Here is a 15,309-nt window from a genome sequence, read left to right on the forward strand (position 1 = left end):
TCTAAAATTCTGCTGACAGTTTGAAACATAGAAATAAAATCTTCTCGTTGCAAACGTTGCTCTGAACTGGACTGTATTAGCAGATAGTTCTTCAGGTTCTGCTGTAAGTCGTGTTGTTGTTCATGTCTTAGATGTCAAGTTTTTAAATCTCTTCAGATGAAATAAAATAAAATGATGAGCATCTTTTCTCTCTGTGCTTTGTTCCATCATTACTTCACTTCTCTCATATCCAGCAGCCTGTTTCCTTGTAGCTGACATGTGACATAGTCGTATATAGAGAGGAAGGAGGAGGCTTTTACTGGCTGTCCGACTGCTGTTGGTCCTCACCAAGAGAAGAACCTCACCAACTCCAACATCACATTCAACATGGCTGCTTCGAGCACCAACAGGAGTGAGAGCTGTGTGATTATACTGTTTATTAGCACTTCTGTTTTATATCTTGGTTGGTCGGTGCCTTGTTGAGTGACATTTTGCAGGTGAAGGCCAGGCAGGAACCTGACATTTTGGGCCCCTGGGCCTTTCCCCAGTAGACCTGTTCAGTAATCCATGCCCACTGTTTAAGTGTTTAAACATTAACATTCACAACTAATACTAGACTTTCCTCTGAAACAACCTTTAATATCAGTCCCTCCAGAAAAACGTGATTATGCGTACGCATAATTCAACGCATAATCAGCCAAAGTCCGCATATTTATGCGTGGGCCGCATTTTTTTCAAATACGCCGCACTTTCGCCGCATAAATTGCAGATTTCCGCGCAAAATATGCGGGGCTTACATGATTTCATAATCCCCGCATTTTTGTTGCAAAAAAGTCCCATAATATATCTTAGCAGAAAGTTGAAAAATGTTGCGTTTACTTCACAAAAGAGCAGCCATTTAGCTCCTGTTGCCATGGGAACATTATGAAGTGACGTAATTACAGACGTGACCATCATCGAAAAGCAGGGTGTTGGGGGGGTCTCTTTTTCATCAAACTGCAGTCTTTGCAAGTTCCCGCAATTTCATCGCATAAAACTGCATAAATATCCCGCATATTCCATTTCATATTTTAAGAAAACGTGCCGCATAATCAAGGATTTTTGCCCCGCAACAATCACAAAAAAACTCCGCATTTTTCTGGAAGGACTGAGATATCTGCATTCATACAAAGAGTTACTCACAGCTACAGTATAAGTTTAACAGAGGGCAAGACAGTAGTAAAGCCAGGAGCTCAGGTGTCCTTTAATGAACTTGTAACGTTGGAACTAACACAGAGACACTGCCAATATAAAACCTGTCCTTTTCACAAGATGGTGCCCTGGTGTAGCGGGAGGAACCTGATGTTTACAAGTGACACTCCAACAGTAGCCTGGGAAAACCCTGACAAACTTCCAGCAAATTTGAGATTTGCTCTGCAAGTCAGTCTGGCCAAGAGCACATTCAAACCCATTTCCAATTTTTTCAAATCGAGGCACCAATCACAACCGTTGAGGCGGCTTTACATGATGACGATAGCGCAGCGACAGAAAGCAGCTTTTTGTTTACATTCAACATGACGGCCACCGAAGTGCTGCAACCCTGTTGATGCCGCTGTCACTGCTACCTCACCCGGATCGTTGATCTGATTGGTTGAAGGACTATCCAATTGCGCAGAAGGCAGCTTTACTTTTCACCGTGTTTGACTTATATTACTAGCCACATCTTCAGCAGAAGTAAGTTGCTAAAATTCTAAACTCAAATGTTGAATACTACATGTCACCTAAGACCTGAAATAAGGAGTACCTTGTTCTTAATATGACCAGCCTGTAACGAATAGCCTACAACAACAACAAAAAAAAAGTATAAGAAACACGTCTCAGTGTGTTAAAGGCACAGTTGGTAAGGTTGAGAAGCCAGCGAGATTTTAGAGTAGCTTTTCCTCTGGGCTCTGTCTAACCCTTCCTCCTGCCCTTGCCCCCCCTACGCACACACACATGCGAGCACCGCTGCCTTCACTGCTTTACAGCGAGGCGCCACTCTGCTACTGCTTCAGAGCAAAGCGGCAAAAAGACTTGATTCCACTCATCAAAAACTACTTCATTTTACAAACAACTACACAATTTACATAGATTCCATTTTCATGGCTCGACTAGTTGCTCCTCCTCAGCCTGGCTTGGCCTTCGTGAAATGCCAGGATGCTCTGATGAGACTAGGTCAAACTTTTATCAGTTATCCTGGATTTAAATTCTATTTTTGTGCAATCCACCTCTGGTATCTTAACTTAACGAGCACACTTTGTGATGCACTGAAAATATTTACTAAAATGTGATCAAATTGCTTACCAAGGTCGTGTTCCAGCTTTTTAACACACACACACACACACACACACACACACACACACACACACACACACACACACACACACTCACACACTGACAACACAAAGTTAGTTGCGTGGATTGTTGAAATATTGAAAAAAATATATTCTCAACCAACAAAGCTCAGTCTAAACATTTTTTGTCGATTTTAACCTATTCAGGCTAAAATATATTTGCACCGACATAACCAGCAGGGAAAATTAACCAACCATTTTATTGCACAAAGTGGCAACTAAACATGAACCCAAACAGTAGAGAAGGAGTTTTACTTAATGTTACCTCCTGAGGGCCTCCTCTCTGGCTGATGGGCTGTCAGCTCCGCTGGAGAAATGTCTGCACATGCTGCAGGAAAGCTCGTCCTTATTTACACTGGATTCGATCCAGTTTGTCCCCATCCCTTCGCCTTGCAGGAAAACCAAAACACAAAAGTCTCAAAGTCAAGGCAGGATCCTCCAAACTCCTGAAGGACCACTCCTACCCCCATACTTTGAGAAACGTCTATCCCCTTTTTCTGTAGTAGACGCAAGATCGGATCCGCATTTCCTCTTTTTTTCTGTAAATGATGTGTGAACAGTGGATCTACGCTCCCTCAGGTCTTATGGCTCTGTCTCTGTTCCTGTTGTTATTTCTCTCTAAAGCAGCTTCTTGTAAATATCAGCTTTAATTGATAAAAGTTGTATGTAACGTTCGTTAGACATTAAATGTGTTATCAGCATGGGCGTGAATTTCGTCTAACACATTTCTCAAGAGCAGTTATTGACTGCAACACAAATAATAGCCAACATTATACTTGTATATGTTATGTGTAGTTTCTGAACTCCAGTAAGTAGTCTGGAAACTTGTTGTATTCTCTCTTAACGCTCATCACCCTGAGACCATTTTCACAATTCCTTGTCCGTCTGGTTTTATTTCGTAAAAATGCTTGTAAAACATCAACCCTGTTGTCTATAGTCAATCAATGTACATCATTTTTTTCAGGAAAACCTGGGCTATTAGAAGTAGTAGTCAGGTCACTTGAATGTAAAAAAGGTTGTATGAACTTAAAGACAAATAAATAAAACAGAAAATGAAGCTCACAGATATTTATTAATATCACACAGAACAATAAAAGCTAAGCCAATCTCCTGTCTAAATCAGTTCCCATATGTCTTAGGTGTCAAACTGTGAAGAAATAAACATTATAACTTATACAGTTGACAAAATATATACATTTCTTTTAAAAAAAAGTCAAGACGCTTTTGCCAATAATCAAAATAATAATGTCAAATGTATTGATATCACACACACAGCAAGCATTTGTGTTGTCTAAAACAGTTCTCCTATATATTTGGAGTCATCCAGTGCAAAAATAAACATAATGAACATTATAACTCATATAAATGACAAACTATTTACATTTCTTCAAAAAAAGGCCCAAATGAATCCCAAATATCAAAACAGTGACTCCATTCTTCTCTGTAGAATGATAATAGACCGGAATAATTTCTCTTTTTCACTTTACTCTTTCTTCTCGCTCGGATTCCCTGGAGTGAACTCTCTCTCCACTACATAGTCTTTGTGTGATGGACCTGCCTTCCCATTGGTTGAAAAATGTCAACACACTCTCGCAAAGCATCATGGGAGATTTATATTAGACGGTAGCACAGAGCTAGCAGCAGAAATGACAGACGTGATAAATTATGGACATCAAGTGGATAAATCTTGGATGTAAGAGTTTGGATTTATTGCTGAACAACTCTGAAAAGAGGCACAAGTTCCAGGCTGGATAGAAAACCTTCTGGAAAGGCTACAACGACACCAAAGACACCCCCGTGATAGCTAAATTATCTAATTATTAATCAGAGGTGCCGTTTGTCGTTGTGGACGATGCTGTATAGGCTCTAAGGGATTCTTCTCTCTAATACAGATGATACTGAACTTTGCCTCTGCAAGCCAACGTTAGCTAGTTAACTAGCCGTCCGGTCCGACAATTATTTGGGAAAATGTAATAGCTTAATGTTTCATTCACACACTTTTCACAGTGAAGAAAACACATTGAATGAAAGAGTGATCGTCACTAGGGATTGGCGGATCGACACTTGCAAGCTTCATTTTGTATCGATCCATTTAAAAAAATATTGATAATAAAATTACATTATACAAAACATGGGTAGCTGCATCACTTCCAAACATTTTAAAGCTTTCGTATGAAGTTTGTTTCCCAAAAACAGCCCTGAAGCTGTCCCTTGCCACATGTGGAAATATGTGAAGGCACCATTTGTGCGCACTGTGCAGCCGCAACCTGCCCACATCCTTATCAAACATGAGAGGGAAAGAATGGCAATGAAAATAGAAGCGAAAAACATCCATCCATCCATCTTCGTCCGCTTATCCGGTATCGGGTCGCGGGGGGAGCAGCTCCAGCAGGGGACCCCAAACTTCCCTTTCCCGAGCAACATTAACCAGCTCCGACTAGGGGATCCCGAGGCGTTCCCAGGCCAGAACTGCAACCCCTCTCCACCCCGACTACGCCTTGATATCCTGTCCATAAATGTTACAAACAGGATTGGTGACAAAGCGCAGCCCTGGCGGAGGCCAACCCTCACCTGAAACGAGTCCGACTTACTGCTGAGTACCCGGACACAGCTCTCGCTTTGGTTGTACAGAGATTGGATGTCCCTGAGAAGGGACCCCCTCACCCCATACTCCCGCAGCACCTCCCACAGTATCTCCCGGGGGACCCGGTCATACGCCTTCTCCAGATCCACAAAACACATGTAGACCGGTTGGGCATACTCCCAGGCTCCCTCCAGGATCCTTGCGAGAGTAAAGATCTGGTCCGTTGTTCCACGACCAGGACAGAATCCGCATTGTTCCTCCTCAACCCGAGGTTCGACTATCGGCCGAACCCTCCTTTCCAGCACCTTGGAGTAGACTTTACCAGGGAGGCTGAGAAGTGTGATACCCCTGTAATTGGCACACACCCTCTGGTCCCCCTTTTTAAAAAGAGGAACCACCACCCCGGTCTGCCACTCCTTTGGCACCGTCCCAGACTTCCACGCAATGTTGAAGAGGCGTGTCAAGATGCCCCTCCACACCCAGAGCCTTGAGCATTTCTGGACGGATCTCATCAATCCCCGGGGCTTTGCCACTGTGTAGTTGTTTGACTACATCAGTTACCTCCGCCTGGGAAATTGACAATGATCCCCCATCATCCTCCAGCTCTGCCTCTAACATAGAGGGCGTATTAGTCGGATTCAGGAGTTCCTCAAAGTGCTCCTTCCACCGCTCTATTACCTCCTCAGTTGAGGTCAACAGTGTCCCATCCTTACTGTACACAGCTTGGATGGTTCCCCGCTTCCCCCTCCTGAGGTGGCGAACAGTTTTCCAGAAGCACCTTGGTGCCGACCGAAAGTCTTTCTCCATGTCTTCTCCGAACTTCTCCCACACCCGCTGCTTTGCCTCTTTCACGGCAGAGGCTGCAGCCCTTCGGGCCCTTCGGTACCCTGCAACCGCCTCCGGAGTCCTCTGGGATAACATATCCCGGAAAGACTCCTTCTTCAGTCGGACGGCTTCCCTGACCACCGGTGTCCACCATAGTGTTTCTTGGGTTACCGCCCCTTGAGGCACCTAAGACCCTAAGACCACAGCTCCTCGCCGCAGCTTCAGCAATGGAAACTTTGAACATTGTCCACTCGGGTTCAATGCCCCCAGCCTCCACAGGGATGCACGAAAAGCTCCGCCGGAGGTGTGAGTTGAAAGTCCGTCGGACAGGGGCCTCCTCCAGATGTTCCCAATTTACCCGCACTACACGTTTGGGCTTACCAGGTCTGTCCAGAGTCTTCCCCCACCCCCTGACCCAACTCACCACCAGATGGTGATCGGTTGACAGCTCCGCCCCTCTCTTCACCCGAGTGTCCAAAACATACGGCCTCAGATCAGATGAAACGATTATAAAATCGATCATTGACCTTCGGCCTAGGGTGCTCTGGTACCAGGTACACTTATGAGCATCCCTATGTTCGAACATGGTGTTTGTTATAGACAATCCATGACTAAAACAGAGGGAGGCCGTTCCTCCCAATCACGCCTCTCCATGTCTCTCCATTATTTCCCACGTGCGTGTTGAAGTCCCCCAGCAGAACAATGGAGTCCCCCACTGGAGCCCCATGCAGGACTCCTGTCAAGGTCTCCAAGAAGGCCAAATACTCCGAACTCCTGTTTGGTGCATATGCACAAACAACAGTCAGAGTTTTCCCCCCCACAACACGCAGGCGTAGGGAGGCGACCCTCTCGTCCACCGGGGTAAACTCCAACGTAGCGGCGCTCAGCCAGGGGCTTGTGAGTATCCCCACACCCGCCTGGCGCCTCACACCCTGGGCAACTCCGGAGAAGAAAAGAGTCCAACCCCTATCCAGGAGTATGGTTCCAGAACCAAGACTATGCGTAGAGGTAAGCCCCACCAGATCTAACCGGTAGCGCTCCACCTCCCGCACCAGTTCCGGCTCCTTCCCCCACAGAGAGGTGACGTTCCATGTCCCCAAAACCAGCGTCTGCTGCCCGGGTCTGGTCCGTCGAGGCCCCTGACCTTCACTGCCACCCGTGTAGCAGCGCACCCGACCCCAGCGGTTCCTCCCACAGGTGGTGGGCCCATGGGCTGGAGAGATGGGAGCCACGTCGCTTTTTCGGGCTGTGCCCGGCCGGGCTCTGTGGCAAACCCGGCCACCAGGCGCTCGCTGACGAGCCCGCCATCTGGGCCTGGCTCCAGACGGGGGCCCCGGGCTTCCTCCGGGCAGGGTCACTCCATCTCTACCTCGTTTATTCATTGGGGTTTTTGAACCATTCTTCGTCTGGCCCCTCACCTGAGACCACTTTGCCTTGGGAGACCCTATCAGGAGCACACCGCTCCAGACAACACAGCCCTCAGGTTCACAGAGACACACAAACCTCTCCACCACGATAAGGTGATGGTTCACGGAGAGGAAGCGAAAAACAACAGCGGAAAAAACAGAGGTGGAGAAAAAAAAGATTGAGAATGGCAGAAAGAAAACGTAGTGTGGTGGGGTGCTACTTTTCTTCTTTCGATAAAAATAGGGCAAGATGCTCCATTTGTGATTTAAAAAAAGTGGCACATAGCAGCAACACAAGTAACCTGTTTACACATGAAACCAAGAAGATTAAGAAATCTTAAAGAAAGTGCAAATGTGCATGTTTTTTGTTGGTATTTTATTCATAGTCCTGTGATATCTCTGCAGTTGTGACAGATCAGTGAACATCTCCATCAGGTGAGACTCTACAGAGACCTTCTGCAGGGACCCACCTGGAGACAACTGTTGAAACAACATGACTTTTTATTATTAATAGTAGTTTTTTTTTTTCAGACCTGAATGTGGTAACAGTCATTCTGCCATGTCAGTCTGATGATTCCTCCATCAGAGTTGTAAAGTGGACCAGACCTGAGGGACAGAGGTTAGAGTGATGGCATGGAAGGCATATCACATCTGTTCTCCATGGCGTTAAAGATGCCCACGAAAATGGAACTGCACCCTCTGCTACTTCGGAGAAGAGGAGCATTAAAGCCAAGGCATATTGTCCCTACTGCGACAGCGACTCACATTACCTCAACCAGTGCTCAGCAATCCAGACCCTCATTAAGGACCAAATCACTGCGTGGATACAGTCCAAAAACAAATGCTGGTGCTGTGGAAGATCCCATCAGGCAGCATAGTGTACGCTCAAGAAGCTTTTTTGTCTTTGTCAAGGAAAACATTTACAAGTCCTTCATGAGGTCAACAGTAGAGCGTCAAAGGAGGAGCCAATAGAGAAGAGTTGCCTCATAAACACAATTACTGAAGTTTTCGGTCTAGATTGACTGATCGACTGCAACCAGGTGCTGCTGAAGGTCATCAGAGTGACCCTTCATCACGGTAAGATCACCCTGGACACTTACGCCATACTAGATGACAGGTCTGAGTGCACAATGCTCCTTCCAACAATAGCAGAGAAGCTTGGACTAAAGGGATTAGTTGAAGATCTCAACCTCAGAACCATCCATCAGGATGTCCAAACCCTCCATGGGGCCTCTGTATTGTTCTGTGTCTCCCCCTCTTCGCAGCCCTAGAAGAGTTTCTGTATCACCAGAGCCTTCACAGCAGCTTGCCAAGGATTGGCGGATCACCTTCTATTTGAAGACAAGCCCCTACTGTGCGGCGTGATATGAGAAGAGAAGACATCTTCAACTGGCAGCTTCTACCATTTGGCACCACTTGCAGTCCGTGCTGTGCTAGCTATGCCTAGAAGCACGTCTTTGATCGCTGTGAGCCTGGAGATAGTGTCCAGTCATCAGTGGAAAGATGTTTCAATGTGGACAACTGCCTCCCGAGCCTGCCAACATCAGTGGATGCCAGACAGCTAGTGGAAAAGTTACGGGCCTTCCTAGCCTCCACAGAGTTCAAGCTGCACCAGTGGACCAATAATGCTTCCAGCGTAGTCAATCACGTACCAAAGGAGGCCAGATCAGACAGCCTGGAGATCTGGCTTACACAAGAGGGAGTAGATGCTCCAGAATCGACACTCGGGCTGTAGTCTACTTATGATCAGAGGACAATCAGGGCAAGACCTACCTGGCATTCCTTTTGGCAAGATCCAGAGTAGCACCCAAACGTCTCTTGTTTATACCGAGAAAGGAGTTGTGTGCAGTTGTGGTAGGAGTCCAGATTGCCACAGTGTTACAACAGGAGCTCACATTGAAGATCAGTCAGATCACCCTGTGGACTGATTCCACAACTGTGTTGATGTGGCTACAGTCTGAGTCCTGCCGCTTTAAAGTCTTTGTCGGCACAAGGGTGGCTGAGATCCAAAAGCTCACCGACCTCTGTGCATGGCGCTATGTGGATTCATCAAGAAATCCTGCAGATGACATCACAAGCGGAAAGACATTGAGAGATCTTGGGGAGCCAAATAGGTGGAGACCCACCAAGGCCCACCATTCCTGCTCCACGCCCCAGACACCTGGCCCGTGAAACCAACCACTTCAGCTGAGGAAGAGGTATCAGAACGCCGGAAGTTGCTTCAGGAAGAAAGTTGTTGCAACTAGAAATTAGCTGGGGTGTCTTCTTAAAGGGCGGAGCACCTGTGTCCAGCAAGCAGGCCAATAGAGGTTCTTGATAACTCTCACATGTGACCAGATCTGACACCTCACTACTGGAGTTCACTAGGCTGCTAGCCGTTGTCTCCGAGTAGACCGAAGTGACTGGAGGCTCCGAGGGGGACCAAGTAGTTTCATCCAGGTTGTCTTGACTCCCTGTGGCCAGGGTGCCGTTGGTTGTGGGAGGAGGACGAGGCTCAAGGTCAAAGGCAGAATCCTTTCTGCCTTTCCACCTTTCCGCTGGTCAATGTAAGCTAATAGCTCCTGGAGTATCTCGTCACAGGTACTAGCTTTATAACCATTAAGGTTAATCCTATCCTCACACACGTGCTGCAGCATTCTGGATCAGCTGGAGAGTCTTAAGGGACTTATTTGAGCAACCTGACAGTAGGGAATTACAATAGTCTAGCCTGAAGGTAACAAATGCATGGACTAGTTTTTCAGCATTGTTTTGAGACAGGATATTCCTAATTTTGGCAATGTTACGAAGATGAAAAAAGGCTGTTCTTGAGGTTTGTTTTAGATGGGTGTCAAAGGATATATCCTGATAAAAAATAACTCCTAAGTTTCTGACAGTAGTGCTGGAGGCCAGAGCAATACCATCCAGAGTAGCTAAGTCTTTAGATAATGAGGTTCGGAGGTGTTTAGGGCCCAGCACAATAAATTCAGTTTTGTTAGAGTTTAACATCAGAAAATTATAGGTCATCCAGGATTTTATATCTTTAATGCACACCTGAAGTTTAGTGAGCGGATATGTTTCCTCTGGCTTGATTGACAAGTATAATTGGGTGTCATCCGCGTAACAATGAAAGTTAATTGAGGGTTTCCTAATAATATCACCAAGGGGTAGCATATATAAGGAGAATAGAATAGGTCCAAGCACTGAGCCTTGTGGAACGCCATGGCTAACTTTAGCGTACTTGGAGGATTTATCGTTAACATTGTGACGGCCCTGTGTAATCTGGAAGGGCCTCTGTGGGAGTGATACCTCTCTGGTCTTACCCATCTTTGTTTCCATCTTTGTTTGAGTTGATTGCAGATCTGGTGCACCTGGTAGCTGTGAGCTGATAAAGCTCCACCTGGTAGAGCATCAAAGCTCCACCTGGTCAGACTAGACTGTCTTCACTACACTCCAGACATCAACCATGGCCTGATCACCCCGCCTGCTACATCTTGTTTTGGGTTTATTTAAGTTATAGTTAAGTTTTGTTTAGTTCATTCTTGTGTTAAATAAATCACTTTTGATAATTTATGATGCCTCGCTCCCTCTTTTGTCATGGCCTTTGAGCCAGGTTGTGACAAAATGGGGGCTTGTGCCGGTTTTTGTGTTCGGTTAGTGTGTGTTGTGGTTTAGTTTGTTGGGAGCGTGGCAGCCCGTTGGACTGGTAAGAAGTTTTTTTTTTTTTTTTTTTGGTTTTTGTTTGCTTGTTTCTTTTGTTTGGTAGTGCGGTGGTGCTGTACGTTGGTTTGGCTGGTTGAGCTGGGTAGTGAGGGCTTATTTTCTGGCATTTGTATTATCTTTGTTGGTGTTTTTTTGTTTTTTTTGTTTTGTAAGTTGTTTGCTACGGTCAACAGGTGATCCGGGTGGCTGGTGTGGGTCCTCGTGTGCGTGTTGTTGATTTTGTATGTGGAGTTTTCTCTTGTAGGCTGTAGCGACGGTCCACTTTTGGGCTTGTTGAGCTGATCTTTGATAGTGTTGTGGCAAACGTGGGTGAAGCTTTTGGCTTGGGATCATGTCCGTGGTTTTTGGAGGGTTGGTAGCGTGCTAGTTGCTCTCCCTTGCCAGCGGTCGTTAGTGCATAAGTACCACCACAAGTAGCTGCATGAAGACTAGGGTTGAGTTAGTTAGCGGGATTGATCTAGATAGCGGGGAAGCTCCATACCAGGTGAGGGTTAGTCCTCTAATGTGCACGGGGACGTTGCACCGTCTTGCTAGGTCTGTTGCTGTGGTTTTGTTTTGCCAGTTGTAGTTTGTTGTGATGGCGGAGTGTGATGCGTTTATTGCGGCTCTGTCTGAGGAGGCGTTGGGGCGTTGTACTAAGGAGCAGTTGCTGAAGATTGCGGAACACTTCTCGGTAGTGGTGAGTGATAAATGCCTTAAGGAGAACATTAGGGTAGTTTTGAAATCTGAGTTGAGGGAGAAAGGTGTGTTGGCTGGGGATGTGGATGATGGTTCTCCAGTCTCCACGGTTTCCGTGGGTGCGTTTGTTCAGACTCAGGGCTTATCGTTTGATCAACAGAGGGAGCTGTTGATTCAGCTTGAGCATGACCGATGTAAACATGAATTGCTAATGAAAAAGCAGATTGAGGTGGAGAGGATTTGGCAAGAAATAGAGCAGGCCAAATTGGATCTGGAGGGGCGCCGTTTAGCTTTAGCAAATGAAGGTGTGTGGTCCAGGGGAGCTCAGAGCGGGCAGTTGTCTGGGGCTGTGCGTTACTTTGATATTAATAACTTACGACTACTGCCACCGTTTAATGAGAAAGATCCAGATACGTTTTTCTTGTTGTTTGTTTGTTGTGTGCTGACGGGACGGGCGCAGGAAGCTTATTCTTCGTTGAGTACAGAGGATAGCTCAGGCTATGCGACTATCAAGTCTGCTGTGTTAAAAGCGTATGAGTTAGTGCCAGAGGCATATCGCCAACATTTCAGGTCCTGGGAGAGACTTAGTGGTTAAACTTATATGGAGTTTGCTCGGGACCTGACTGGTCATTTTAAACGTTGGTTGGCTGCGGTGGAGGTCACTACTTTTGAGGGTCTGTGTGATCTTGTGGTTTTGGAGCAGTTTAAGGATATGCTTCCTGGTTACATTGCAACATATGTTAGTGAGAAGCAGTGTGTCACGGCGGCAGGGGCGGCTACGTCAGCTGATGAGTTCTTGTTGCTTCATAAAGGAGGTTTTAGAGAGCGGGCTACAACGCGTGAGCGTTCTTGGAGAGCTGGTGCGCCAATCTCGGAGGCAGTATCGCAAGGTGATGCTGTCACCAAAGTACACTACATTACACTAGTTGTAACTACTGTCATGACAAGGGTCACTGGAAGGCTGATTGTCCGCTCCTGCATTTTAAAAACAAACCTGGAGTATCGAAGGTTAAGCCTGTGGCAGCCGTTGCGCGGGTTGTGGTGGACTGTGTATCGGAGTTGCTTACTACAGAGCTTGAACCGGATGTCTTGGCACCCTATGCTCCTTTTATTAGAGATGGCTTTGTGTCACTGGTAGGAAGTATGGCTAAGGTGCCAGTAAAAATCCTGAGGGATACGGGGGCCTTTGACTCCTACATTGTAGGATCTGTGCTGCCGCTGTCTGACGACACCGATACGGGCGATTATATATGTAGTTGTGGCATGGGTTTAACTGTTTTGCCCATACCATTACATAAGTTGGTCCTGGACTGTGAGCTGATGAAGGGCGAGGTAGCTGTTGGTGTGCGTCTGGCGTTGCCCATTGAGGGGATTCATTTAATTCTGGGTAACGGGCTGGTTGGTGGGCGTGTTTGGGCTGATTCTCCTCCTTTGCCAGTGGTTACATCTTGCCCGGTTATGTCTGTTGTTGATCATATCGCCGTTGATTTGCCTAGTGTTTTCTCAGCCTGTGTAAGTACACGAGCTATGAGTAACACGGAGTCTGTGAGGGAACCTGATGGGGGTGAGGTTGAGTTTCAGGCTCCATCACTGTCAGATTTTCCGCTGTCTGTGTCCTTAACCGAATTGGTACAGGAACAGCAGAGTGACCCTTCCCTTAAAGGAATGTTTGATATTGTTACATCTGCTACGGAGATCGCCAGTGTGGCACGTGGGTATTTTGTTCAAAATGGCTTGTTGTTTAGGAAGTGGTTGACTCGGGGTACTGACTTTGTCAGAGATGCTGTCGTTCAGTTGGTGGTACCGACTAAATTTTGTCCTCTTGTCTTAAAAGTTGCTTACGATGAGAGTGGGCACTTTGGTGTGAGAAAGACTTATCTTAACATCTTGAAGCATTTCTTATGGCCGCGGGTGAAGAAAGATGTTGCAGCATACATTAAAACATGTCATGTATGTCAGCTAACGGGTAAGCCCAATCAGTCTGTTAAGCCTGCTCCATTACAACCTATTATGGTTGTAAATGAACCATTTGAGCATTCGGTTGTGGATTGTGTGGGTCCGTTGCCTCTGTCTGGCTGTAAATACCTACTAACGGTGATGTGTCAAAACACTCGGTATCCTGCTGCGTATCCGTTGAGGGCTATTACCACTAAGGCGGTGGTGAAAGCACTAAGTCAGTTTATTTCGGTCTTTGGTATTCCAAAGGTCATCCAGAGCGATCAGGGGTCCAATTTCTCTTCGCACATGTTTGGTCAAGTTTTGAAGTTGTTGCGTGTCCGTCATAACCATTCATTGGCTTATCATGCACAGAGTCAGGGGGCCTTGGAGAGATTCCATCAGACTCTGAAGTCTCTCCTGCGTGCATAGTGCACAGAGCTGGATAGAGACTGGGAGGGGGGGGTCTTCCTTGGCTTATACTGGCTGCAAGAGAAGCTGTTCAGGAAAGTACCGGGTTTAGTCCTAATGACTTGGTTTTTGGACACAAAGTGCGTGGGCCCTTGGCTGTTTTAAAGAATGGCTTGGTGGAGACCGATCCGCCGAGAAATTTGGTTGATTTTGTCAATGGCTTTAGGCATCGGTTGCTTGTTGCGGGTGAAATGGTGAGGGAGACTTTGATTGGTGCAAATGTCACAGAGTAAGATGAAAACTTGCTATGATCGCCGAGCGGAACATCATGAGTTTAGTCCTGGGGATCAAGTTCTTGCTCTGATGCCTGTTGTGAGCTCGCCGTTTCAGGCTAAATATGATGGTCCTTATACAGTTGTTGAGCAAAGGTCTGGCCTTAATTACATCATTGCTACACCAGGTCGGAAAAAGTCAACACAGTTATGTCATGTCAACCTTCTCGAGTCCTATTATGGACGTGAGGCTGATGTAAGCCAGTCAATGAGTAACAAGGTGCATCCTGTTTTGCTTGTGATTTCGGTGTCTGACTCATAGGGCGTAGATGACGTGCCGGAACCAGATGACGGTTTGTATGAGATTAGACATGTTAAAGGGGTGGACGATGTAATAGTTGATGCGTTGTCACGTGCCCCTCTGCTCTAGGTCGATATTGCCATCTTTTGTCTGTACCCTGTTTTTTGTGTGCCTGTTCTCTTCCTTTGCTTCCAGGTATCTGGTTTTGCTGGAGATGGGACGGGGGTGAGCAGTCGTCCCGGCGCAAGTTGGGGGTCAACTGTTCCTTTCTGCTTGGTATAAGTTTGTGTGTTATAGTTTGGTGATTCTGGTGTCACTTGCTTTTTATGGGTAATGTTCGGTTGTGACAGCTGGAGGTGGTGGTTGGTTTTTTCGCATTAGCTCTTTTGGGCCACCGGCTTTATGGGGGGAGGTGTGATGGCCCTGTGTAATCTGGAAGGGCCTCTGTGGGAGTGATACCTCTCTGGTCTTACCCATCTTTGTTTCCATCTTTGTTTGAGTTGATTGCAGATCTGGTGCACCTGGGAGCTGTGAGCTGATAAAGCTCCACCTGGTCAGACTAGACTCTCTTCACTACACTCCAGACATCAACCATGGCCTGATCACCCCGCCTGCTACATCTTGTTTTGGGTTTATTTAAGTTATAGTTAAGTTTTGTTTAGTTCATTCTTGTGTTAAATAAATCACTTTTGATAATTTATGATGCCTCGCTTCCTCTTTTGTCATGGCCTTTGAGCCAGGTTGTGACAACATTAACAAATTGAGATTGATCAGAGAAATAGGACTTAAACCAGCTTAGAGCGATTTCTTTAATGCCAACTAAGTGTTCCAGTCTCTGTAACAGGAT

At 46.4% G+C, this 15,309-nt stretch overlaps 1 protein-coding gene across 1 annotated transcript in view; it reads right to left on the reverse strand.

Moving 5' to 3' along the window:
• LOC114546120 (low affinity immunoglobulin gamma Fc region receptor II-like) overlaps positions 1 to 15,309 on the reverse strand; it is a 1,096,214-nt gene that overhangs the window by 148,594 nt on the left and 932,311 nt on the right. The window lies entirely within an intron of this gene.

This window comes from Perca flavescens, chromosome 19 (genome assembly GCF_004354835.1).
Source record: "Perca flavescens isolate YP-PL-M2 chromosome 19, PFLA_1.0, whole genome shotgun sequence".
In the NCBI taxonomy this organism is placed as follows: Eukaryota; Metazoa; Chordata; class Actinopteri; order Perciformes; family Percidae; genus Perca; species Perca flavescens.